This window comes from Schistocerca gregaria, chromosome 8 (assembly GCF_023897955.1).
Source record: "Schistocerca gregaria isolate iqSchGreg1 chromosome 8, iqSchGreg1.2, whole genome shotgun sequence".
Classification (NCBI taxonomy): domain Eukaryota; kingdom Metazoa; phylum Arthropoda; class Insecta; order Orthoptera; family Acrididae; genus Schistocerca; species Schistocerca gregaria.
In genome coordinates this window covers 325,469,845-325,493,922 of record NC_064927.1, presented here as the reverse complement: position 1 = coordinate 325,493,922, position 24,078 = coordinate 325,469,845, and the positions used below count along the sequence as shown (strand labels likewise).

Below are 24,078 nucleotides of genomic sequence, written 5' to 3'. Positions count from 1 at the left end.
CAACATTTGTACATAAATTTACCAGCTACCCATACGTATTCTGACATTCACTTGGTAGGTAAAAGTACGTTCCGATACTCAATAGTGCTGCATTCGCAATATCTGTATATTGAGTGGCTGAGTATGGAAATGCGTTGTTCGCACTTAAATTAGTTTCAGAATAGAGGTGCTACATTATGTACTTACGTAGTTTGCATAAACCGTTTAGACAGTTGTCTATTAATCTAACAAATAAATGAAAATTGACTTCTCTTCATAATTGTGGATGCTGTGTTAAAGAATTTGAAATCTATCTTACTGGCAATTTAAAAACAAATTTCATCTCGACATGCCGATAACGTTTACTAAAGTTTTCTGTTGTGTTTGTGTGTGTGTGTGTGTGTGTGTGTGTGTGTGTGTGTGTGTGTGTGTGTGTGTGTCTGTCTGTCTGTCTTTCCATTTCCATGACTGGACACCAGGACAAAGTAAAATTGTTTCAGCTTACTAGTGAGTGACTACATCTTTATTTCGAAATCCATTTATTTTTCTACATAATTCGTTTTTAGATGAATGGATTTTGGCGATCATTTTATTTCAACAGATATGTTTTATCGTTGATGTGCTGTTGGAAAATGTCTGTAAAATGCACGACCGCGATCTTCATAACATACTCTGTAGATAGAAAAGTTACCGAGATGCAAATTTATTTAGATTTAGAAGTAATTGATTATATTTCGGCGAAGTTGAGAAACTTAGGAAATATCGTTGATAACCCATAAGTCGTACTTAAAATCCTCAGTTTCCCTATACTGAAAGGGTACAGAGACTTTAAGAACACAGAAACTTTAAATTATATGCGGCTGTTACCAGTGCTGAAACTTCTGCTCTCATGATGCCGGATGTGATAATGTTAGGTAATATGCTGCTTTGTAAACCCATGTTTTACACGGCATTGTTTCGTCCTGGCTTTGAACTACTTGTGTCTGAGGTGTTCGTTGCGCTACGGGCGGCGTTGCAGTGCAGGAGCCGATATTACGGCTCAGAGCAGTAGAGAGGCCTTATCGCCACCCGTAGCTCCAAGGAAAACGCCAGACTGACTTCATGAACACAAAATTAACAATTGTGAAGGAGAGAGTATTACAAGCAGTTTCTTATCTGAAGCCTCTGGATAGATCTCTTACGATAGCGCCGTATATATCATGCTGTGTATAACCAAGTCTGGGAATCAAGCAATTTTTCAGCAAGAACTCCAGTCCAGTGATTTAAGTAGGCTGAGTAAACAACTCTTTCGTGGTGTATTAAGATTCAAGAACTGTACGGGAGTATTGCTCGATCAGCACGGTCACAGTACAATGCAGTATAACTAACACGAATGCCTGGTGCACACCGAAATATACACTCCTGGAAATTGAAATAAGAACATCGTGAATTCATTGTCCCAGGAAGGGGAAACTTTATTGACACACTCCTGGGGTCAGATACATCACATGATCACACTGACAGAACCACAGGCACAAAGACACAAGCAACAGAGTATCCACAATGTCGGCACTAGTACAGTGTATATCCACCTTTCGCAGCAATGCACGCTGCTATTCTCCCATGGAGACCATCGTAGAGATGCTGGATGTAGTCCTGTGGAACGGCTTGCCATGCCATTTCCACCTGGCGCCTCAGTTGGACCAGCGTTCGTGCTGGACGTGCAGACCGCGTGAGACGACGCTTCATCCAGTCCCAAACATGCTCAATGGGGGACAGATCCGGAGATCTTGCTGGCCAGGGTAGTTGACTTACACCTTCTAGAGCACGTTGCGTGGCACAGGATACATGCGGACGTGCATTTTCCTGTTGGAACAGCAAGTTCCCTTGCCGGTCTAGGAATGGTAGAACGATGGGTTCGATGACGGTTTGGATGTACCGTGCACTATTCAGTGTCCCCTCGACGATCACCAGAGGTGTACGGCCAGTGTAGGAGATCGCTCCCCACACCATGATGCCGAGTGTTGGCCCTGTGTGCCTCGGTCGTATGCAGTCCAGATTGTGGCGCTCACCTGCACGGCGCCAAACACGCATACGACCATCATTGGCACCAAGGCAGAAGCGACTCTCATCGCTGAAGACGACACGTCTCCATTCGTCCCTCGATTCACGCCTGTCGCGACACAACTGGAGGCGGGCTGCACGATGTTGGGGCGTGAGCGGAAGACGGCCTAACGGTGTGCGGGACCGTAGCCGAGCTTCATGGAGACGGTTGCGAATGGTCCTCGCCGATACCCCAGGAGCAACAGTGTCCCTAATTTGCTGGGAAGTGGCGGTGCGGTCCCCTACGGCACTACGTAGGATCCTACGCTCTTGGCGTGCATCCGTGCGTCGCTGCGGTCCGGTCCCAGGTCGACGGGCACGTGCACCTTCCGCCGACCACTGGCGACAACATCGATGTACTGTGGAGACCTCACGCCCCACGTGTTGAGCAATTCGGCGGTACGTCCACCCGGCCACCCGCATGCACACTATACGCCCTCGCTCAAAGTCCGTCAACTGCACATACGGTTCACGTCCACTCTGTCGCGGCATGCTACCAGTGTTGAAGACTGCGATGGAGCTCCGTATGCCACGGCAAACTGGCTGACACTGACGGCGGCGGTGCACAAATGCTGCGCAGCTAGCGCCATTCGACGGCCAACACCGCGGTTCCTGGTGTGTCCGCTGTGCCGTGCGTGTGATCATTTCTTGTACAGCCCTCTCGCAGTGTCCGGAGCAAGTATGGTGGGTCTGACACACCGGTGTCAATGTGTTCTTTTTTCCATTTCCAGGAGTATATGTTATGAAAAGGTGTACATTCTTGCTAAAAAACATACTTCTATTTTGTGTCAAGTTTGTTTCTGTGACTTTATTTTTCATCCAGCTGTACAAGAAAATGATCATAGTATTATGTTATGTAAATTCACTAATGTAGAAAAGCCCTTTTGCAAATTTGAAAAGAATGGTCGATGCCTCAACGGTAGATGGATTGGACAAGGTTCCCATTTGATACTGGGTATTTTGCGTGAAGTCGTGGATGTCTAATCCACAGTAAGAAACCACTGAATAAAGTCAACTAGATTCCTATTACAATGACCCAACAAATATTTCCCCGTGTACAAAAAAATGTGGCAACCATTTTACACAGCAGGATGCCACGGCCAGTTCTACACGTAAAATGTAACATACACTTAATTACTATATGCGAACAGCCTCAAAATTTTGAAACAGTCTTAATCACTCAGCGCACAGTAAAATATTTTACAGTTTATCAATGCATAGTTTGAGTTTCGAGACAAGTTATACGTTGATCTTCTAGAGTACAAACGCGTTTGAACTGCAGCATCCACTACTTAACATTGGATATGAAGAGCCAGAGTCATCAACGTTCAGCAGCTGGCAGACACGTCTTTTGGTGATAAACAGTACAAAACGCACATACACTCTAAAATTAATAAAAAAATTATACAGCATACTGCGAAGGAGTCATCCAAATGGAACGGAAATCGGTAAATGTGATGTTCATGTACAAACAAACAAACGATCACAGTTACGGAAAAATTACATGATTCATTCAACAGTAAGAGTTTCATAGTAATGAGCTGGTCCACCTGTGGCCCTTATGCATGTAGTTATTCGGCTAGGCACTGACTGATAGAGTCGTCGGATGTATTCCTGAGGTATATAATGCCAAATTCTGTTAGCCCGTAAAAATTCCGAGCTGGTCCAGGGCCTTGGGCATAACGCTTCAAACTTTAACCTTTGGGGAGAGATCCACCTACCTTGCTGGTTAATGCTGGGTTTGACAAGTACATACAAACTCTCACCATATGAGGAAGGAGTATTATCTTGCTTAAATGTAAGCTCAGTGTGGCTTCCGACGTACCGCACTGTTGCAAGGTTGCCTCGGATGACAACCAAAGGGTCCCTGCCATGAAAAGAAATGGCACCCCAGACCATCCCTCCTGGTTGTCGGGCCGCATGGCAGGCGACATTCAGGTTGGTATCCCACCGATGTCCAGGGCGTCTCCAGACACTGTCTTCAATGGTCATCGGAGCTGAGCAAATGACCTGTTTCTCGTGTCTTTTCCTTTTAGAAGTGATTTTTCGTCAGTAATTAGTATGTTTTCTTCAAGTCACAGTGGGTAACTAGGGTGCAATGAGATTTATTGTCATTGCTTGATTTCTTAACCTAAATTTATGTGATAAACAATGTGAATACATTGCACTTCATCCTCTATAGCAACGTAAGTACATTGCTCATTTGGAAGCCCATGTACGGATACTGATCTAAACTGATATTTAAGGTACTGCATTAGATTCAAACTAACAAAATTCGCTCATTTTAGAAGCTAAACCGAGTGGAAGCTTCCAATGCTGGTGTCAGCAAAGCCTACAGTGGTGCCTAATTGATATTACACAGATTTGGCACAAAGGAACAATAATCACTTCAAAACTATTCATTGGCACATAGGTCCTATGTGATGAGCAAAATCAAATTCGTTTCCATGACGGTTGCGTTGAAGTTCTGCAGGGACGTTTGTCTCTGATATTCACACAGCATATGTCTATGTCTATGATCGTTAATACAGCTTACTGAATTGAGCTTGTGAAAAGAGCTAATGTGTATATGTTTTCTCAGATTTTGTCAAGGAATTTCTTCTAACGATTTGTAATTTCATTAAATAAAACGGAAAATTGGAATCTAGAGTGCAGTGCTCTGCACGGCGATGAGAACTGAGGATTCACACAGCCATTGTATCACAAGACATGTGTGGGACGCCTTTTTTTCGTCAACATTTTCAATGGAACCTTTCTGTCGTCCAAAGAGACTTGTGGGTGCAAAGTGGGAAGGATCGCAATACGAGTCCAGGCCACCATGTCCCGTTTGCTCCCCTGAAGCCAAGGAAAACGCTGAGAACGTGGAGTAGAAGTACAAAGCATTTCACTGAGACAACCTCAACTTTATTAACATTAGTACGCCAACCTACGTCGCACGGAGGAGGGAGAGACAGTTCGTCAAACTCGGTTGGACTACCGAACCAATAGACACCCGGTGACGAACTTTCCCATGACCACATAATAACCGGCACTACTAGTGGAAACTGCGTAGCTCAAATGTTCATTGCAGGAATACCCCAACTCCGAGATGCGTTAGGGAAGGCACTAAATAGAAAATTAGAGAAAAACTGTCTTTTTTGTAATTGTAGACAAATGCACAGTGTTGCTCATTAAGTGCCAAAAGTCAAGAATATTTGCCACGGCCTCAGCTAACAATCAGCGAGCTTTATGTCCAAAAATTCAATTTACAGAGTTCTTTCCTTGTGGAAAGTATTCCGACGACGGGAAGAGAAGCAGGTGAGGAGCAGGTAATTAAGGCCAGTATCTGTCCCACCAAGAACTAGACATCTATCGCGGATCCGCATACCAGGCGATGCTCGGCCGTGTCCAGAGCATTGCAGGTGACACACCACGAATTGTCTCTGAAGTGAATCCCATCAAGGCAAGAGTGGCATACTTGCTTCCAATGGACCATAAAAACCGCACTTGGTGCCCTGTTCTGCTGAAGAAATCCAGAGGTCGCCTTCGTGGACATCAAGCTAGTGTCGCAGTTCAAGGAAAAATGGCTTAAGTAAAAGTAGGATGGGGGGGGGGGGGGGGGAGGAACATCCGAAAGTTAGATAGCGACTGAGAGAGAGCTTGGTGGAAGGTCTCCAGCAACAGGCTGGTAAGACAGCTGGGAGAACGGCGCTACAGCACCATTTGAGAGCCGGTGAAGAGGACTGTCGCTCTATCAATGTCATGATAGAGTCCTACACTGCCCCTGCACAGTTTAAGTTTGGGACTCTTGTACCTCAAACAGCAAACGGTGGCAAATATAAGAAGCCAAGCCATGCAGCGGGCCATGGAAGGCGAAATGTGGAGTATCTCTGTCACATACAGGCTACTTGACATTTACATATTGTGTTCTTCGCAGTAGATCGAGGGCCCATAAACATTGACCGAAGAGCCCAGCTCGTAATTGGGTAAGTAGGTGCCGGCAGCTGAGGACACTGATGCGCATAAATCACTTGCAGAGTCCCAAGCATCGGGTAGAAACAGCTACACTCAGTGGAGCAGTTCTTGCCTTCAGGAGGCCCTGCACTTATGTCCACAGCGCTCGATTTGCAAACGTTAAGGCAGCTATCAGAAGCTTTGCCGTAGGTGATAACGTATACCAGTGACTATCGATGTTAGCACCACTACGAAGAACGAGGACGACATCGTCCGCATCAGCAGTGCAGCAAAATAGAAGGCATCAAGAGACATCTCAGACAGGTGTATTAAGTAAGAGCAGCCGTTCCGTGGCGAAAGCATACAATAGCGCTAAGATTGGGCAGCCTTGACAAACGATGTATCATCCATCTCACCTTGGAGCTATGAGGGGGCCATTGCGAAGTACATGGGAGGTCGCTCCGCGAAAGAAGCGTATTATGATGTCGATGACAATATCAGGGTATCCCAAATAATGGAGCACCTCTTCCAGGTAGTCGTGATCGTCTTGATCACGCGCCTGACTGAAGTCAATAGCTGCACATGAGTGTGAGAAGTAGTGAGTATACTCTGACAGCAACAGAGGGCAGTGCTTATGTTACTGAGACCTTCCAAAGAGATTTGATAAGGGGAAACCTCGTACTGGGCCATCTGTCTAACATTTGCAGCCAGCAGCGAGAAGTCAAGGGGCTATACTCGCATAATGGTGATGTTCTCTAAGGTATGTGGATAGGAATGAAGAGACTGTCGAGGACACTGTCTGGAATCTGCACGACAGGCGACATAAGGACCCAATAAATTTCCTTTTCACACAGGCGCCAATAGAGGACGAAACATCCGATTAAGCTCCACAGGGAGGCAGTCAGGGCCCGTCAGTTTGCTTGTAGTGCCTGTCTGGATAGCATCCCGGACATCATCAACCATGACGTCAGTTATCAGTTTCATTGTTGCATCCACAAGAAACGAGCCATAGGGGAGTAGGGAGACCGTCACAATGTTGGCAAAATAGAGTGCATGGATGATAGATCCTGTATCTCAGTGGGTATCTTCACTGTAGAGCCAAAGGAACTGGTACACCTGCATAATATTGTGTAGGGTAGAAGTGCTGCAACACGACGTGACATGGACTCTACTAGTGTGTGGAGTAGTGCTGGAGGGAATTGACACCATGAATCCTGCAGGGCTGTTCATAACTCCATAAGAGTACGAGGAGAAGGAGATTTCTTCTGAACAGCACATTGCAAGACGTCCGAGATATGCTCAATAATGTTCGTGTCTGGGGACTTTGGTGTCCACCGGAGGTGTTCAGGCTCAGAAGACTGTTCCTTTAGCTACTGTGTAGGAATTCTGCACTAGTGAGTGTCGAATTGCCCTGCTGGAATTCCCAAGTCCGTCGAATGCACAATGGACATGAATGGATGCAGGTGATCAGAAAGAATGCTTACGTACGTGTCACCTATCAGAGTCGTATCTAGACGTATCAGGGTTATCATATCACTACAACTGCACACGCCCAAAATCATTACAGGGCCTCCAAGAGCTTGAACAGTCCCCTGCTAACATGCAGAGTCCATGGATTCATGAGGTTGTCTCCATACCCGTACACGTTCATTCGCTCGATACAACTTGAAACGAGACTTGTCCGATCAAGCAACACGTTTCCAGTTATCAACATACCAACGTTCATGGTCCCAAGCGAGGACTTAAGCCTTTTGTCGTGCAGTCATCAAGCGTACACAAGTGAGCCTTCTGCTCCTAAAGCCCATATCGATGATATTTCGTTGATTGGTTTGCAGGCTGACACATGTTGATAGCCCAGAATTGAAATCTGCACCAATTTTCGGAAGGGTGGCACATCTGTCACATTGAATGATTCTCTTTAATTGTCGTTGGTCTCGTGCTTTCAGGATCTTTTTGCCGACCGCAGCAATGTCACAGATTTGATGTTTTACTGGATTCCTGATATTCACGGTACACCCCTGATATGGTGGTACGGGTAGTGTGTCCCATCGCTCGTGCGCCAACTATAACACCACCTTTAAACTCACTTAAATCTTGATAATGTGGGCTGTAGCTGCAGTAACCGACCTAACAACTGCGCCAGATATTAACTGTCTTACGTAGGCATTGCCGACCGCAGTGCCGCCTTCTGCCTGTTTACATATCTCTGTATTTGCATATGCATGCCTATACCAGTTTCTTCGGCGCTGCGGAGTAAGTATCACCTTTCATCAGTTGTAATAACAGTTATCAAAGTTCTCCGACAGTGGTGCTGTTTGCTATCATGTGGTACATAGATGGACAGGCCTGCGCTAACCCCTCGCGTGTGCATGCTCCGACCATAGCTCCGTCAGGGTCATATGGAGTGTGGGGTGTGAGCTGTGCCGTCGTACAATTTACTACCACCTGACGCTCTTAACTTTGTTCATCGTGACCACAATGTGATATCCCTTCCATAACCAATCAAAGCCTTGCACAGCAGAGGAGCCACCATAATAGGGCAGACTGATCTACATGGTTGCGTGGACGAAAGGTTGTCCAAGTGGTCTCAAGGAGCTGTGGACAGTCGGTGAAGAAAGATGTAACTTGTTCACCTTCCATGGTTCCCAGCTGCGCCACACCCTTCCACGCCAGAGATCGACGAATCTGATATAGACGTCATGATCAGAGAAAGCAATGGGCCAGACTTAAGCAGCCTGCGGGAGATATAAACATGACTGAGGCGACAAGAAGAAAGGCTAGCGAAATACATGAGCCCAGTACGTCCGCCATGAACATTCTCCCAAGAGGCAACATGGTTTAAGTGTTGCTCAGTTGCAGGTGAGTGATGTGGCAAATGGTCTTTGGGTGTCTGGGTTTAGTGAATGTCTCCTCTCATTATCAAGGTATCCTGCTGACTTACAAAGAGATACACGGCCCCCTTACAGAAGGGAGTCGGACAAACACAGCAGCAAGACGAACCATATGGCGATTAGACTTTGATGATCGTGAAAACATACAATGTGAGTGCCTTACCTTTAGACAGGCAACTGCATCCGCTACGATATAGTCAAGTAAGAGAAGCGCGAGTTGTGTAAAACTGCCATCGCCACAAGGGCAGATGACGGAAACATGTAGGAAGCTCCTCATTAGGCCCTCGTGGAAGGGTGCATCGCTGTGACAGAGAGGTAGCTGACCTCACCAAGAGGGCTCCATCGTCCTGTACACCGCCTCTACCCAGGAGACAAACATCTCACCGTGTCAGTTCGGTGGAGCACTACCACAGGTGTAACTACAGGTAGTGTAAGACACAGAAAGGAGGGCCACCTCACCAGATGCAGGAGGGTGAAGGTCGGTGTTCGTAGGTGGGTGCCGACCGGAGATGGCGGCGAGGAGCGACATCACATCATCAGGTGCCATGTCATTAGATAACATCGCATCTTCAATTGAAGAGTCGTCATGCTGGGCGCATATCAGATGGAGGTAGTCATCAGAAGGGGTACAGCTCTGCCTCCTCCGTTTCCTTGGTGACCGTTGCTTCCAAACACGTTTTTATGCTCGATAGTAGACAGCTGTGGTCCACCATGGGGCAAGACGGCTGAAAAGTGGACGGTACAGCTCCGAGATAAGCAACCAATGGATTGGGGCAGATGTCTTGTCACTCCTGACGGCCGTCGTCCTTTGGTTCTGCCTCTGCCGACAGTGTAGAAGATAAAGGTAAAACATCCATTGCGTCGTTAAGAGAAGTCGACCCTAGTGCCGAGTGATTCAGACTTGGTGCAGCTGAAGGCAGCCTCGCCATGGACGGGTAAGATAGAGGTAACACAGGGAGAGCGGCGTCCCTGACCGGCGGCTGAACATGTCTAGGTCGGGCGTTCAGGAGGGACAAAGCCCTCCTGGCCAAAATCTGAGAAAGTATGCAGCTGGCCATCATACATGAAGACACCACTGCATCCATCAGTAACCAAGTTAGATGGCACCTGTTGCCACAGTTCAGATTTTATCTGATGAATGCCACTGAGGACACAGTGGATTTGAACGTCTTCCGCGTTTCAGCAACGTGGCTGACAAGTTTGCCATATGATTCAAATGTGTCCACCACAAACTCAGACGGCACCTGAAACGGGAGTTTGAAAACCCTCAAAATTCGGAGGCCACAATCAGCGTTATGGACGACAATAGCCGTGTTTCACAGTGGGAGTGTCGGAACTTGAGATCGTTACCATGCCGCTGTACAACGCTGGCGCGCCACTGATCATTTGCCAGTGTTGCACACAGTGGTACTAAGAACCGAAAAATGAATCCCGAGAACATCATGCAGCGGGAGACGCATTTCGTCCAGTATAAACCTCTGTACCTCATTCGCTTTTGGTCGTTGATGATCCAAAGGAAAAGTTAATTTAATCGTGGCTTGGGGATGGGGAAACTCTATGATGGTTGATGAATACGGACACGAAGAAAAGCAGTCACGCAGAAGTAAACGAACGCGCTCTCTCGCAAGGAGCACAACAGGGAAACGCAAACAAGATGTACTTTCCTCTCAACTGCCGAAGGCGCGTTTGATTCTTATACAGCGTTATCTCCTGACTTTTTTTCTAACGTTGCTTTCCAGGCTATATATATTTACGGCATCCAATTAGATAATCTAGAGTTCCACTTTTATTTATTTATTTATTTATTTTGAGCTTTCCTACCTGGGCAGGGGTCTGCTAACGCTGTCTATTATGTAATTTGAATGCAGGCATAGCAAAGTTAGTGGTACTACTTTCTACTCATGCAGCATACGACATGTGTAATATTGAGATATATAATTTTGCATCGCAGTTACAATGGATGCAAAGTTCAAACGCATGAAACATTTACTTTGATAATTTTCAGCGAAAAGTTATCTCAGTGGAACAAAAAGTAACTGAAAACTACCTAGCTGAATATGTAATTAAAGAGAGGTTGACCAATGATCCCTTCAGTGCCAATGCACACCACACTCAAACTCTTACGTGAATCGGTGAAACGCCGCGAGCAATGACGGCTTACCCGTCACAGCGCCTGCCTAATGGATAGGTCTGGCACAGGTTTTTAACTTTCCCCATTGATGTAGATCAATGGCCACAAGCAGATAAATGTCATTCATTCCTTTATTTCTTGAAAACCTACCTTTCCCCATATGTGAGAAAACAGTAAAACATCAAACACTTTGCAGCTCGAAATCTTCTGTGTCTGCATGATGTCTTGAGCTACATACAAGTAGAATTTCCTGAATATCTCGAGAATACAGAGGTATGTTGGTCAGGATAGCAGAATAAAGAAACGCTGTTACTAAATTATTTGATGCAAATCAATAATGAATTCATTTGATGATTCAGAAGAGATGAAAGTGAAAATTAATTTCCTTAACACAGAATCTAAGCTGTAAAAGTGTGCGCTGTGTAGTTCTACACCTTTGTTTGGTTTTGACCGTGGGATCTATACAAAATGTATACATAATAGCCTGTTCATTGCTTTCGTAATGTTCCCTTCTTGTTTGGTTCTCAACGCTGAGAAGAATCCAAATCCGTGTCACTGATGTTTTCTTAGGCTCTTTCCAGAGACTTTTTGTGTAATTTTGCTTGATAATCGTAAAGTAGACCATTATGACTTCTCACACAACGGCTTGAGATTGTCAGACGGCTTGAGAATTGTATTAAAAATCGAATGTCACAAGTAAAATCCTCACCTAATTATTCGGAATTCCACTTTGAATTGCGTAACTGCGTAAATTAAAGCAGGAGGAAACCGTAATTTACCCATTGGCTTAACTCATTTGAACAGAGTCCATACAATGTGACCGCCGCTCCAGGTTCGAGTCCCCTTCCGCAGGATACCAGGCCGTACTCAGCTGCAATACACTGCGCCACCAAAACATTTCTATGCAGTATATGATGTGTGACTGAGCACCGTCAGTAGCAACGGTGCCGCTATGTAAGCACGGCAGTGGCGTCTACACGACTCTCACCCACTTGGCGATGAAAGAGCGTACCACTGTCTAAAGCTAGTGGGCAGTTAATCACTTAACGCGGCTTGAAACCCGAGAATACACTATCAACGAACACTGTCACTGGAGTATGCATTCGTACTAAACGTACCTCTACAGGGAGCAGATGTGGTGCAGCAGCGAACAGCTGGGGAAGCTGCGCCTGAAGAAGGCCAATTTGTTAAGTTCGCTAGCCTTCCTATGACGTTGCTGTGACGATGCCACGATTTGCCGTTATGAAACGTCACATGGACACTGCAACAACGAGAATGATACACTCCTGCAAATTGAAATAAGAACACCGTGAATTCATTGTCCCAGGAAGGGGAAACCTTATTGACACGTTCCTGGGGTCAGATGCGAGGGTCAGTCAAAAAGTAATGCCTCCTATTTTTTTTTCTACGTTTAATTGTCAGGAAATTTAAATGCAATTACATAGGTTGAAAACCACAATATTGAGGATCATTTTGTCATTTTTCAATGTAATCTCCGCCCATCTCTACAGTTTTGGTCCATCTTTGAACAAGGGCATGTATCCCAGCACGGTAAAAATCACAGCTCTGCTTCCTAAGCCATTGACGCACGGATGTTTTGACGGCCTCTTCATCTTCAAAATGAATCCCACGATGAGCTTCTTTTAGTGGCCCGAACAGATGGAAGTCTGATGGTGCCAGGTCAGGGCTGTATGGGGGATGAGGCAAAACTTCCCATCCAATTTTGACAATCTCGTCAGAGGTGTGACGACTGGTGTGTGGTCTTGCATTGTCATGCAAAAGAAGAACATCTGCCATTGATTTTGTTGGGCGAACTCGCTGAAGACGTGCTTTAAGTTTTTTGAGGGTTGTGACGTATTGAACAGAATTTATTGTGCATCCCTGCTCCAAAAAATCAACCAGAATCACACCCTCTGTATCCCAGAAAACTGTTGCCATAACTTTCCCTGCCGATCGCACAGTTTTGAATTTTTTCTTCCTCGGTGAGCTTGTGTGACGCCACTCCATTGACTGCCTCTTTGATTCGGGTTCAAAAAATGCACCCATGTTTCGTCCCCGGTCACAATTTTTTTCAGAAACTCATCTCCCTCCAAACGGAAGCGCTGCAAGTGTTGGGAGGCTATTGTTTTCCTTGCCTCTTTATTCTGATCGGTTAACATTTTTGGAACCCGCCGTGCACAAACTTTTGAGTACCCCAATTGTTTAATAATCATGATCACACTGCCTTTACTAAGAGAAATAATGCGACACACTTCATCTGCAGTCACCCGACGGTCACCACGAATGATGTCATCAACTTGCTGAATGTTGTGTGGAGTCACTGCACTCACCGGCCTGCCGCTCCGCTTTTCGTCAGTCAACGGTGTTTGCCCTTCAGCTTCCTTACAACGACGAACCCATCGTCTAACAGTGCTGACATCCACTGTCACAACACCATACACCTTCTTCAGTCTTTCATGAATGCGTATGGGCGTTTCACCTTCTGCATTCAAGAATTCAATCACACAACGCTGTCTCAAACGAACATCGATGTCGGCCATCTTACAAACTTCTGCTGTGCTGCCACCTGTTGACACAGAAAGTTACTACTGCAGTGGATTGCAGAAGAAGGTTTGAGGAATGGCGCCAAATTCAAATTTTTCACTTAACTTAATTTTTTTAAGTAGAAAAAAATGGGAGGCATTACTTTTTGACCGACCCTCGTACATCACATGATCACACTGACAGAGCCACAGGCACATAAACACAGACAACAGAGCATGCACAATGTCGGCACTAGTACAGTGTATATCCACCTTTCGCAGTAATGCAGGCTGCTATTCTCCCATGGAGACGATCGTAGAGATACTGGAAGTAGTCCTGTGGAACGGCTTGCCATGCCATTTCCACCTGGCGCCTCAGTTGGACCAGCGTTCGTGCTGGACGTGCAGACCGCGTGAGACGACGCTTCATCCAGTCCCAAACATGCTCAATTGGGAACAGATCCGGGGATCTCGCTGGCCAGGGTAATTGACTTACACCTTCTAGAGCACGTTGGGTGGCACGGGATACATGCGGACGTGCATTGTCCTGTTGGAACAGCAAGTTCCCTTGCCGGTCTAAGAATGGTAAAACGATGGGTTCGATGATGGTTTGGATGTACCGTGCACTATTCAGTGTCCCGTCGACGATCACCAGAGGTGTATGGCCAGTGTAGGAGATCGCTGCCTACACCATGATGCCGGGTGTTGGCCCTGTGTGCCTCGGTCGTATGCAGTCCTGATTGTGGCGCTCACCTGCACGGCGCCAAACACGCATACGACCATCATTGGCACCAAGGCAGAAGCGACTCTCATCGCTGAAGACGACACATCTCCATTCGTCCCTCCATTCACGCCTGCCGCGACACCACTGGAGGCGGGCTGCACAATGTTGGGGCGTGAGCGGAAGACGGCCTAACGGTGTTCGGGACCGTAGCCCAGCTTCATGGAGACGGTTGCGAATGGTCCTCGCCGATACCCCAGGAGCAACAGTGTCCCTAATTTGCTGGGAAGTGGCGGTGCGCTCCCCTACGGCACTGCGTAGGATCCTACGGTCTTGGCGTGCATCCGTGCGTCGCTGCGGTCCGGTCCCAGGTCGACGGGCACGTGCACCTTCCGCCGACCACTGGCGACAACATCGATGTACTGTGGAGACCTCACGCCCCACGTGTTGAGCAATTCGGCGGTACGTCCACCCGGCCTCCCGCATGCCCACTATACGCCCTCCCTCAAAGTCCGTCAATTGCACATACGGTTCACGTCCACGCTGTCGCGGCATGCTACCAGTGTTAAAGACTGTGATGGAGCTCCGTATGCCACGGCAAACTGGCTGACACTGACGGCGGCGGTGCACAAATGCTGCGCAGCTAGCGCCATTCGACGGCCAACACCGCGGTTCCTGGTGTGTCCGCTGTGCCGTGCGTGTGATCATTGCTTGTACAGCCCTCTCGCAGTGTCCGGAGCAAGTATGGTGGGTCTGACACACCGGTGTCAATGTGTTCTTTTTTCCATTTCCAGGAGTGTATTTAGCCGTATCAGGTTTGGCCCTGCTGGAGGACGCCATACTCGTCACAAGAAAACAGGTGCATGCAGACGACCGTGACCTTTTGGCCGTTCTGCTGCTGACGAAGTGGTCACTTTTGCACTGAGATTGGGACTAGATCGACCCAGCAATGGTGGAACAAGTAACATCATCAAGGCGGAGAGCCACTTAGAAGCAGTCAGGAAAATTCAGTCGTCTTTCACCCAACAAATGGGGCAGAGGGAAAAACTGCGGATCGTGCCGTGATTAACATGACAGCAAGAAACTTCTACGCGGCTCCCATCTCTGCAGTTAAGGAGGACCATGCTCCTTCGCCACGAAGTATCCCTTTCGCTGGTGTATTAAAGGTGCTGAACAAGCAGTGTACAAGTTTTCCTGTGAAAAGGCAGAAGAAATTCTTAGACGAACTAACAGCATTCCTTTACAGTCCAAGCTGCCAGCAACAAACACGTCTAGAGTTGAACGCGATGGCCTCCATGATCTCCGCAACGATCTTCATTACCATGGTTCTGTCATTTGACAAGCGCAAGCTGCCGACTATGGCGCGAAAATCAGACGGATGCAGGAGGAAGATACGTATCAAAAACTGCCTTGGCACCCAACAACCAGAATAGTGAGGAAGACCTCTGAACTACTACAACCGGTAATCGCTAGAAGAGAGTGTTATTAAGAACCTCCTGCGTCACGCACACAGACCACATACGTTCTGCTGTCTGTCAAAAGCACATAAGAATAGGTATATAAGGAACACACCTTTAAGGACTGTAGTGAACACCATCGGATCGCCGACCTGTAGAAGTTCAAAGAAGGCAGCACGTTTTGCATTATCGTGAAATATGGGAGAGAGTGGCACTGAAACGATACGGGATTTGGGCTGGACATCATTAAAATAAATGCGAGTTTCGTTGCGACGGAGTCTTATCAAGAAATTCTAGTCACCAACTTACTCCTCCAAATGCCAAAATATTTTGTTGACACCGACCTACACGGGGAGAAAGGATAATCACGAAAAAAGGAGGGAAATCAGAGCTTGTACGGAAAGATAATAGGTCTTCGTTCTTTCCGCGAGCTATGCGAGATTGGAGCAACAGAGAATTGTGAAGGTGTTCCGATGAACCTTCTTCCAGACACATAAATGTAATTTGCAAAATATCCATGTAAATGTAGATGTAGCTGTACCAGGGAAGGGAAGTGACGGGGCGTGTAGGTGGGCAGAGACAGGCAGCATATTGGCGAGGTCGCGAAGTCCTCTATGCGCAGACTGCGTGACGCAGCCGCCATCTTACTTGCTCTCCACTATAAGTGCTGTCTAACACGGGATCAACAGAAGAGTATCAAATATTAATTTTACTTGAAGTATGAAGCCTATACACAGTTTCACAAGAATCGTTTTAGAGATAGCTTCTCGTTGATTCGTCACAGTAATATTGATACCAAATGTTCTCTCACCATCATAAGTTTCACAACCTTCCTTATTTCCCAACACACTTTTCAAAACCTGTGTTATGGAGTTATAAGTAAACCTGCATTCTGATATGTTCAGTAGGCAGGACTGTGTCTCCTATCGTTAATGCATCAGCGAGGCTTGCTAACACTACTCCATCTGTCAACATACCTAGAAGGGCTATTACATGCACAGGCCATTCTCATTGCCTTGGTTGTTTGCGACTGCCCGTAAACAAGACTTTAGTATATCTTTACGCATTACGTAGCATATAGTGCTCATAGATTTGTTCTGACGAGCTGATGGCACATTTTCGGAGGCTGATGTTTTGCGCTGTAATCGATTTGTAATACTAGAAGATGATGAGATAATATTTCGTGTACATGTATCATACTCTAAATAAAATCGCTCGTTGACTTAGTTTTTAAAAGTAGATTTTGTGCTTCAAGAGACCTACACCCATTCTACTTGTAATTTTACTGCTTGCATCTGAAATGATCCTGTATAGTCCCCTTTCATGTAATTGCGGTCAGGAGTACTCAATTCGCTTTCAGTTTGTCTAGGAGATTACCCTTCTACTGTTTATGTCGTATACGAGTAAATAATAGCTGGGAGAAGGATTGTGCACGGAATCACCGTTTACTGATTTCATTTTTCTGCATTTCACATCAGTAAACTATGTTATCCTCCATTCCTAGTCCCCACCAAGGATATTTTCTATACTGTGTGGATGTGCGAGTACTCGGAGTGCTTTTGTAACTGAAGGATCAAGTTACTTTCGTATAACTGTCTCTATGCAGAGGCTACATTACTTACATTTGAATTTCTTTTCAAAACCTGGTATGTGGCCTGAGGTGGCCATGGGCTATTTGCGTCGCTCTGTTTACAAGTGGCGACGGCTTTACCACAGTGGTAACACAGGTTGCCATCAGATCACCGATGCTGAACTCTGTCAGGCTTGGCTAGCACTCAGATGCAGGCCTGCTGAGAGGTGTTGACAAAGGGGGGGGGGGGGGGATTGGGGGGCGGAGGGGAGTCTCAGCGCTTGTGAGGCACTGGGCGAGTTGCTTGACTGAGATGCAGTGGCTCTGGTCACGAAAACTGACAACGGTCGGAGTAGCGGTCTGCTGACCACACGCCCCTCCATATCGGTATCCAGTGGCGCCTGTCGGCTGAGGATGAAACGGCGGCCGGTACTGTCGGGCATTCCGAGGCCTGTACGGACGCAGAGTAGTCTTTGGACGATTGTTTACAAGCTAATAAATGTTTATTTCACGGGACATAATCGATTTTCGTTTGCCCCCATGTGTACATCCTTCATATCACGTTGCATCATTGACAGTAACATTCCCAGTTTTGTCAGTTGATTACTGAAGCTCTGATATATTCTGATCGCATTACTGTTGTGTTTATATCAAGATATGAAAGTCCGTCACGCACTTGATACAATTTAATGGGCCAACTTTTTTTAACGATTTAATTCGACATTGGACTCAATGGAATCAGGATACAGTGAGTCTTTGCTGACTCTTAACAGCTCAAAATTAGTAACTCTTCACCTTTTAAAACTGTTAACCACAAGAGAAGTAAATCCTACTAGAAACAAAACGAAAAAATTAAATTAACTAGCTGACCACATATTCTATTTGAAACACCTGAAAACCAAGAAAACTTAGAAACCAAGACAAATGAAATTATTTTTCCGTGGCAGTAAATTTGGTTACTCAATGACTTTTTGCCCCATTACTGATAAATAAAATGTCTTCATGCACTTACAAGCTCATTAGATTACGAGAATAAAATGGTTGTGGAAAAGTAATCAGGATGTAAAAAACCTAAATATGAAAAACAAAACACAGCTCACCAGTTGTGAACTCCGAATACTTCAGTTCTTAGCCACTGAAGGTCAACTTAGGATTTCAGTAATAACTACAACCATGTTCCGTCACTTTAAATTTACAATAATACTACATGGAAAACTACAATCTGAAACTTTGGGAACTGTATTACATGATTTATTGCTCCTGTCTACATGCTATCCATATTAATGTCATTGACGCTTTGTTTCTACTGCAAGTGAGCAGTTTTTGTCTTAAGCAGTCACAAAACTGTCTTTATTTTTTTTTATTTCTCAGTTCACCGGCTATTTATCGTTAGTCCTTGTAAACTTGCTGATCGTATTGGTCCAATTGACACAAAAAGATACTATATTTTTTCCGAAACGAACCACTGATGAAACATGAGAAGCTACACACCTACCGTCACGCCAGCCGGGTAAACTCCAACTTCCCGCTATCGATTGTCCATCTCAACTCATCAGAAGCTCTCGTTGCAAAGGATACATACCCACATGTCAAAACTCTATGGTTTATACATATATTAGCTCCTAATAAGAGACAATGTTCAAATAGCTACACATTATAAAACAACAGACTGGGAACTGTGACACACGAATGATATGACCGAGGTCCAACACTCGTGATCAATGGAAGGCGTTGGAAATTTCTAAAACGGAGTTCATTCAGCCTCGTGAGGTCAGAAGTCTTTCAAATAAAATAAACGCTGACTTTGAAACCTGAGAAACTGAAGTGGCAAAAACACGGAGGGCTTGCACTAAAATGACAGTGAGACGCATCGCATGTGTTTTCATCGCACAACAGATCCGGTGACATTCGTACACCACATGAGTAATACGTATTTTGAAGCTCGTCTCCTCTTCACGTATATCCTTGGGATTGATTTGGGCAACGTTCAGACTCCTAGACGAGGAAGCGTTAACACATGATAATTGGGGATGGGGAAAAAGAGAGCAAACTTTCCTGTTTTAAATTTCACTGGTATTGAGGGGACCTCGAACACCCGAACACTGAAGCCTATGTAAAGTCTACGATCACCACTCTTTCCCTTTCCGCTGTTTCCTCTCTGTTATGCTCCCATAGCTACTAACTCCATCCATCCCTTATTGTTTTTACTGCCACTGTCTGTCACTGATCGTCGCTATCTCCTCTCTCTTTAGCTCTCACCACTATCATCTTCATCCACCTGTCTTTCTCTTTCACTGCCACTTCCTCTCTCCCACCATCACTGTCTCCTCTCTCTTTCTCTCCCACTGTCACTCTCTCCTGTCTTTTCTACTGTCACTGTCTCTCTGCTAACGTGTTTCACTACAAAAAGTACTAATATGTTCGCATGCCTAAATTTTTGGCGAGTAAGGCAGAATGAGTTTTGAGGCAGCTGGTTTCCCACTTTTCTCTCAGAGTCTTTTCAAGATGTGTGGTGCATTTATAAAACGAAACCTATAGATCAATAAAGATTGTACCCATGTAAACAATCAGTCTGCAAAATATAAGGTTAACAGAAAATTGTCTACCATGCAACTCAAGTTCACTGTGTATTACTTATGTAAAAATGGACAATACTTATAGCTACATCTGCAGTTTACCAAACAATGCGGTATTTGATTTGCAAGTACAAACAATTTCGTATGACAAAACAACATTTTGGAAGGTGATTGTGCCACCAGATGACACCGTCGAATATTTTCAGTACAACATGTATAGGAGTGAAGTGCCCACTACATCTTCATCCACATCCACACTCCGCAATCCATCTCACGGTATGTGGCGGACTGTACCTCTGGTAGTGCTAATTAATCTCACCTACCCTGTTCCAGTCACGAACGACCCGTGGGAAGTATGATTGTCGATAAGCCTCTGTATTAACGTCAGTTACACGAAATTTTTCATTGGGGTCGCTTTACGAGATGTATGTGTAAAGGAAGTTATATGCTGACCGAATTTTCCCAGAGCGCACTCTCTCGAAATTTCAGCACTTAAACACTCTGTGATGCGCAACGAATCTCTTGGAGGGTACGTAACTAGAGGTTGTTGGCAATCTCTTTGACGTTCTGGCATCGTGACGAAACGCAACTCTCTACGCTGAATTTTCTCAAACTCCTACCTCTTAAGGTTTCCAGAGTGCCGGACAATATAGAAGAATCTATGAGGCAAGCGCCTTGTAAACGATTTATTTCGTCGATGAATTAAATTTCCTCAAGATTCTTCCTATGAATGTTAGTCTGGCGTCTGAATATTCTATAATTTGTTTTGTGTTGTCATTTCATTTACGGTCACAAGGGATAGTTGATCCATAGTATTTTATTCTATGTATGATATCCAGATATGGCCGCTAAATTAACCAATTTTCCATGCACGGGTTTTTTAGAATATATTTGTAAAGATGCTGACTGGTAAGTTAAAACATTTACAATGCTGTGATAAGCTAATCATATTAAATTCTATGTTCCGGGGACACATTACGGCTCAACTTTATCTATGCTAAAGAATACAGGCAAAAAAAATAGTATAATTGCTGGAATTTGAACCCAGGTCTCCTTCTCGTCAGACAGATATGCTAATCACAGCATTGTTCTGACACAGCGCCTAACACAGCAACACAGCTGTGTAGATTACCCTACTAAATCTCCCTCCTTAACACAAACCCCAACTCATCCCTCAACCCATCTTAATAATTCCTTTCTCAATTCATATCAGTGGGCCTTGTGAGCAGGAGACTTTAGTTCCAACCGCAGCTTTTGTAAAAACTTTAGTTATTGCTTCAGCCTTTATTCATTATCATAGTGATGATAAACATTCATGGGCGCAGAAGCATGCATGTAATACTGCTTATTGTACAGAAGGTGCACAACATGAGTTCCATATACATCAAAATTCCACTGATATATTACAAACTGCACCGCAGATCTGGGTTTATGTTCTGTAACCGATTTTTAATACTTGTCTGGTAATCTTATTAATGATTACAAGAATTTCTTAAACTCAGACAATGATATTCATAAATTTTATACACTCCTGGAAATTGAAATAAGAACACCGTGAATTCATTGTCCCAGGAAGGGGAAACTTTATTGATACATTCCTGGGGTCAGATACATCACATGATCACACTGACAGAACCACAGGCACATAGACACAGGCAACAGAGCATGCACAATGTCGGCACTAGTACAGTGTATAACCACCTTTCGCAGCAATGCAGGCTGCTATTCTCCCATGGAGACGATCGTAGAGATTCTGCATGTAGTCCTGTGGAACGGCTTGCCATGCCATTTCCACCTGGCGCCTCAGTTGGACCAGCGTTCGTGCTGGACGTGCAGACCGCTTGAGACGACGCTTCATCCAGTCCCAAACATGCTCAATGGGGGACAGATCCGGAGATCTTGCTGGCCAGGGTAGTTGACTTACACCTTCTAGAGCACGTTGGGTGGCACGGGATACATGCGGACGTGCATTGTCCTGTTGGAACAGCAAGTTCCCTTGCCGGTCTAGGAATGGTAGAACGATGGGTTCGATGACGGTTTGGATATACCGTGCAATATTCAGTGTCCCCTCGACGATCACCAGAGGTGTACGGCCAGTGTAGGAGATCGCTCCCCACACCATGATGCCGGGTGTTGGCCCTGTGTGCCTCGGTCGTATGCAGTCCTGATTGTGGCGCTCACCTGCACGGCGCCAAACACGCATACGACCATCATTGGCACCAAGGCAGAAGCGACTCTCATCGCTGAAGACGACACTGCTCCATTCGTCCCTCAGTTCACGCCTGTCGCGACACCACTGGAGGCGGGCTGCACGATGTTGGGGCGTGAGCGGAAGACGGCCTAACGGTGTGCAGGACCGTAGCCCAGCTTGATGGAGACGGTTGCGAATGGTCCTCGCCGATACCCCAGGAGCAACAGTGTCCCTAATTTGCTGGTCCCCTACGGCACTACGGTCCGTGAGTCGCTGCGGTCCGGTCCCAGGTCGACTTGCACGTGCACCTTCCGCCGACCACTGGCGACAACATCGATGTACTGTGGAGACCTCACGCCCCACGTGTTGAGCAATTCGGCGGTACGTCCACCCGGCCTCCCGCATGCCCACTATACGCCCTCGCTCAAAGTCCGTCAACTGCACACACGGTTCACGTCCACGCTGTCGCAGCATGCTACCAGTGTTAAAGACTGCGATGGAGCTCCGTATGCCACGGCAAACTGGCTGACACACGGCGGCGGTGCACAAATGCTGCGTAGCTAGCACCATTCGACGGCCAACACCGCGGTTCCTGGTGTGTCCGCTGTGCCGTGCGTGTGATCATTGCTTGTACAGCCCTCTCGCAGTGTCCAGTGCAAGTATGGTGGGTCTGACACACCGGTGTCAATGTGTTCTTTTTTCCATTTCCAGGAGTGTATATAGCTGGAAAAATTTTAAAAATTTATATATCCTGTTAGAGGTTTCGAGTCCTCTCAAGATTTATAGTTGCCACAGTGCGTATGAAATACATGAAATGACTGCGCCTCCTCGATGTGCTCATGTACTTCTGCAACAGTAGTGATTGACAACTCGCATGAGTATTTTCTGATCACATTATACCCCACATGTGCTCATCTGGAGACAAGTCTGGAGAATCTGCTGGCCAGGTACATTTTTGAACGTCTTGCACAGCATGTTGAGTTTGACAGGCAGTGTGTGGGCCTGCGTTATTCTGCTGGAACAACACAACAGCTTGCTGTTACAAAAATGGCAAAAGAACGTCTCTAACAATTTTGTGCATGTACCGAGCACTGGTTAGCACCCGCTCCTGAAAGACCAAAGGCGTACAAGAGTTGTAGCTTATCACATCCCAAATTACAAGGTCTAGTGTGGGGACAGTGTGTTTTTGCATAAGTGCACGCATGCTATGAGACTGCACTCGCCAAGTCTACTTCATATTGGCAAATGACGATCAGTTGCACGCAGAGAGAATCTTACTCCATCACTCAACACCACAGTGCACAATTCAACCGTCCAAGTGATCATCTGACGGCACAAGTCGAGCCGTGCACATCGATCCTGTGGCGTGTGTGGAAGAAAGGTTAGAGGAGTGTGTGTCCATAGTACCACTGCTAATAAAATATTTGCAAGCAGTTCGCGTTGACACGTCTGGGCACACAAGCACTCTTATCTGTGATGTGGTTGCTGTACGATCTGCCACTGCTGCCCTTGCAATATGACAGTTATCACACTTCTATGTCCAAGAGTTGTATCATCGCTGTATGTTGTGACATACAGCGATGATACAACTCTTAGAAAAGTATTACATGTTGCCTCCAAAGAGTTGTATGGATGAAGTGACTAATACACATGTTCAAATGTTGCAATGTGTAATTAAAAGGTGACATTGGCAGCATGATTGCTGCTTTCAGTGTCTGCATATCCGGAAAGGCCTCTGTGTACACCACTTCTCTGAAGTGACTCAAAAAGTACATATCTAAAAGAAAAGGCCTGGTTACCAGATGGACCCTGCAAGTGGACTAGCTCGTCTAATCCATTGGCTGGGATAGATGTGGCTGAGAGGTTGCTGCACAGAAATGCAGACTGAGCTGTCGTACCATCGTGCTGTAGCTACTTTACCGTTCCTACCAACTATGTCAGAGCAACCAACAGTGGAGAGAGGGTCAACTTCACAAAGTACATACATGCCTTGCTGTGAGACGTTGTGGAAGTCTGGGTATGCCA

General features: G+C 45.9%; 1 protein-coding gene across 1 annotated transcript in view; it reads left to right on the top strand.

Annotated features, from left to right (window-relative positions):
* LOC126285168 (odorant receptor Or2-like) overlaps window positions 1-24,078 on the top strand; it is a 69,489-nt gene that overhangs the window by 41,076 nt on the left and 4,335 nt on the right. The window lies entirely within an intron of this gene.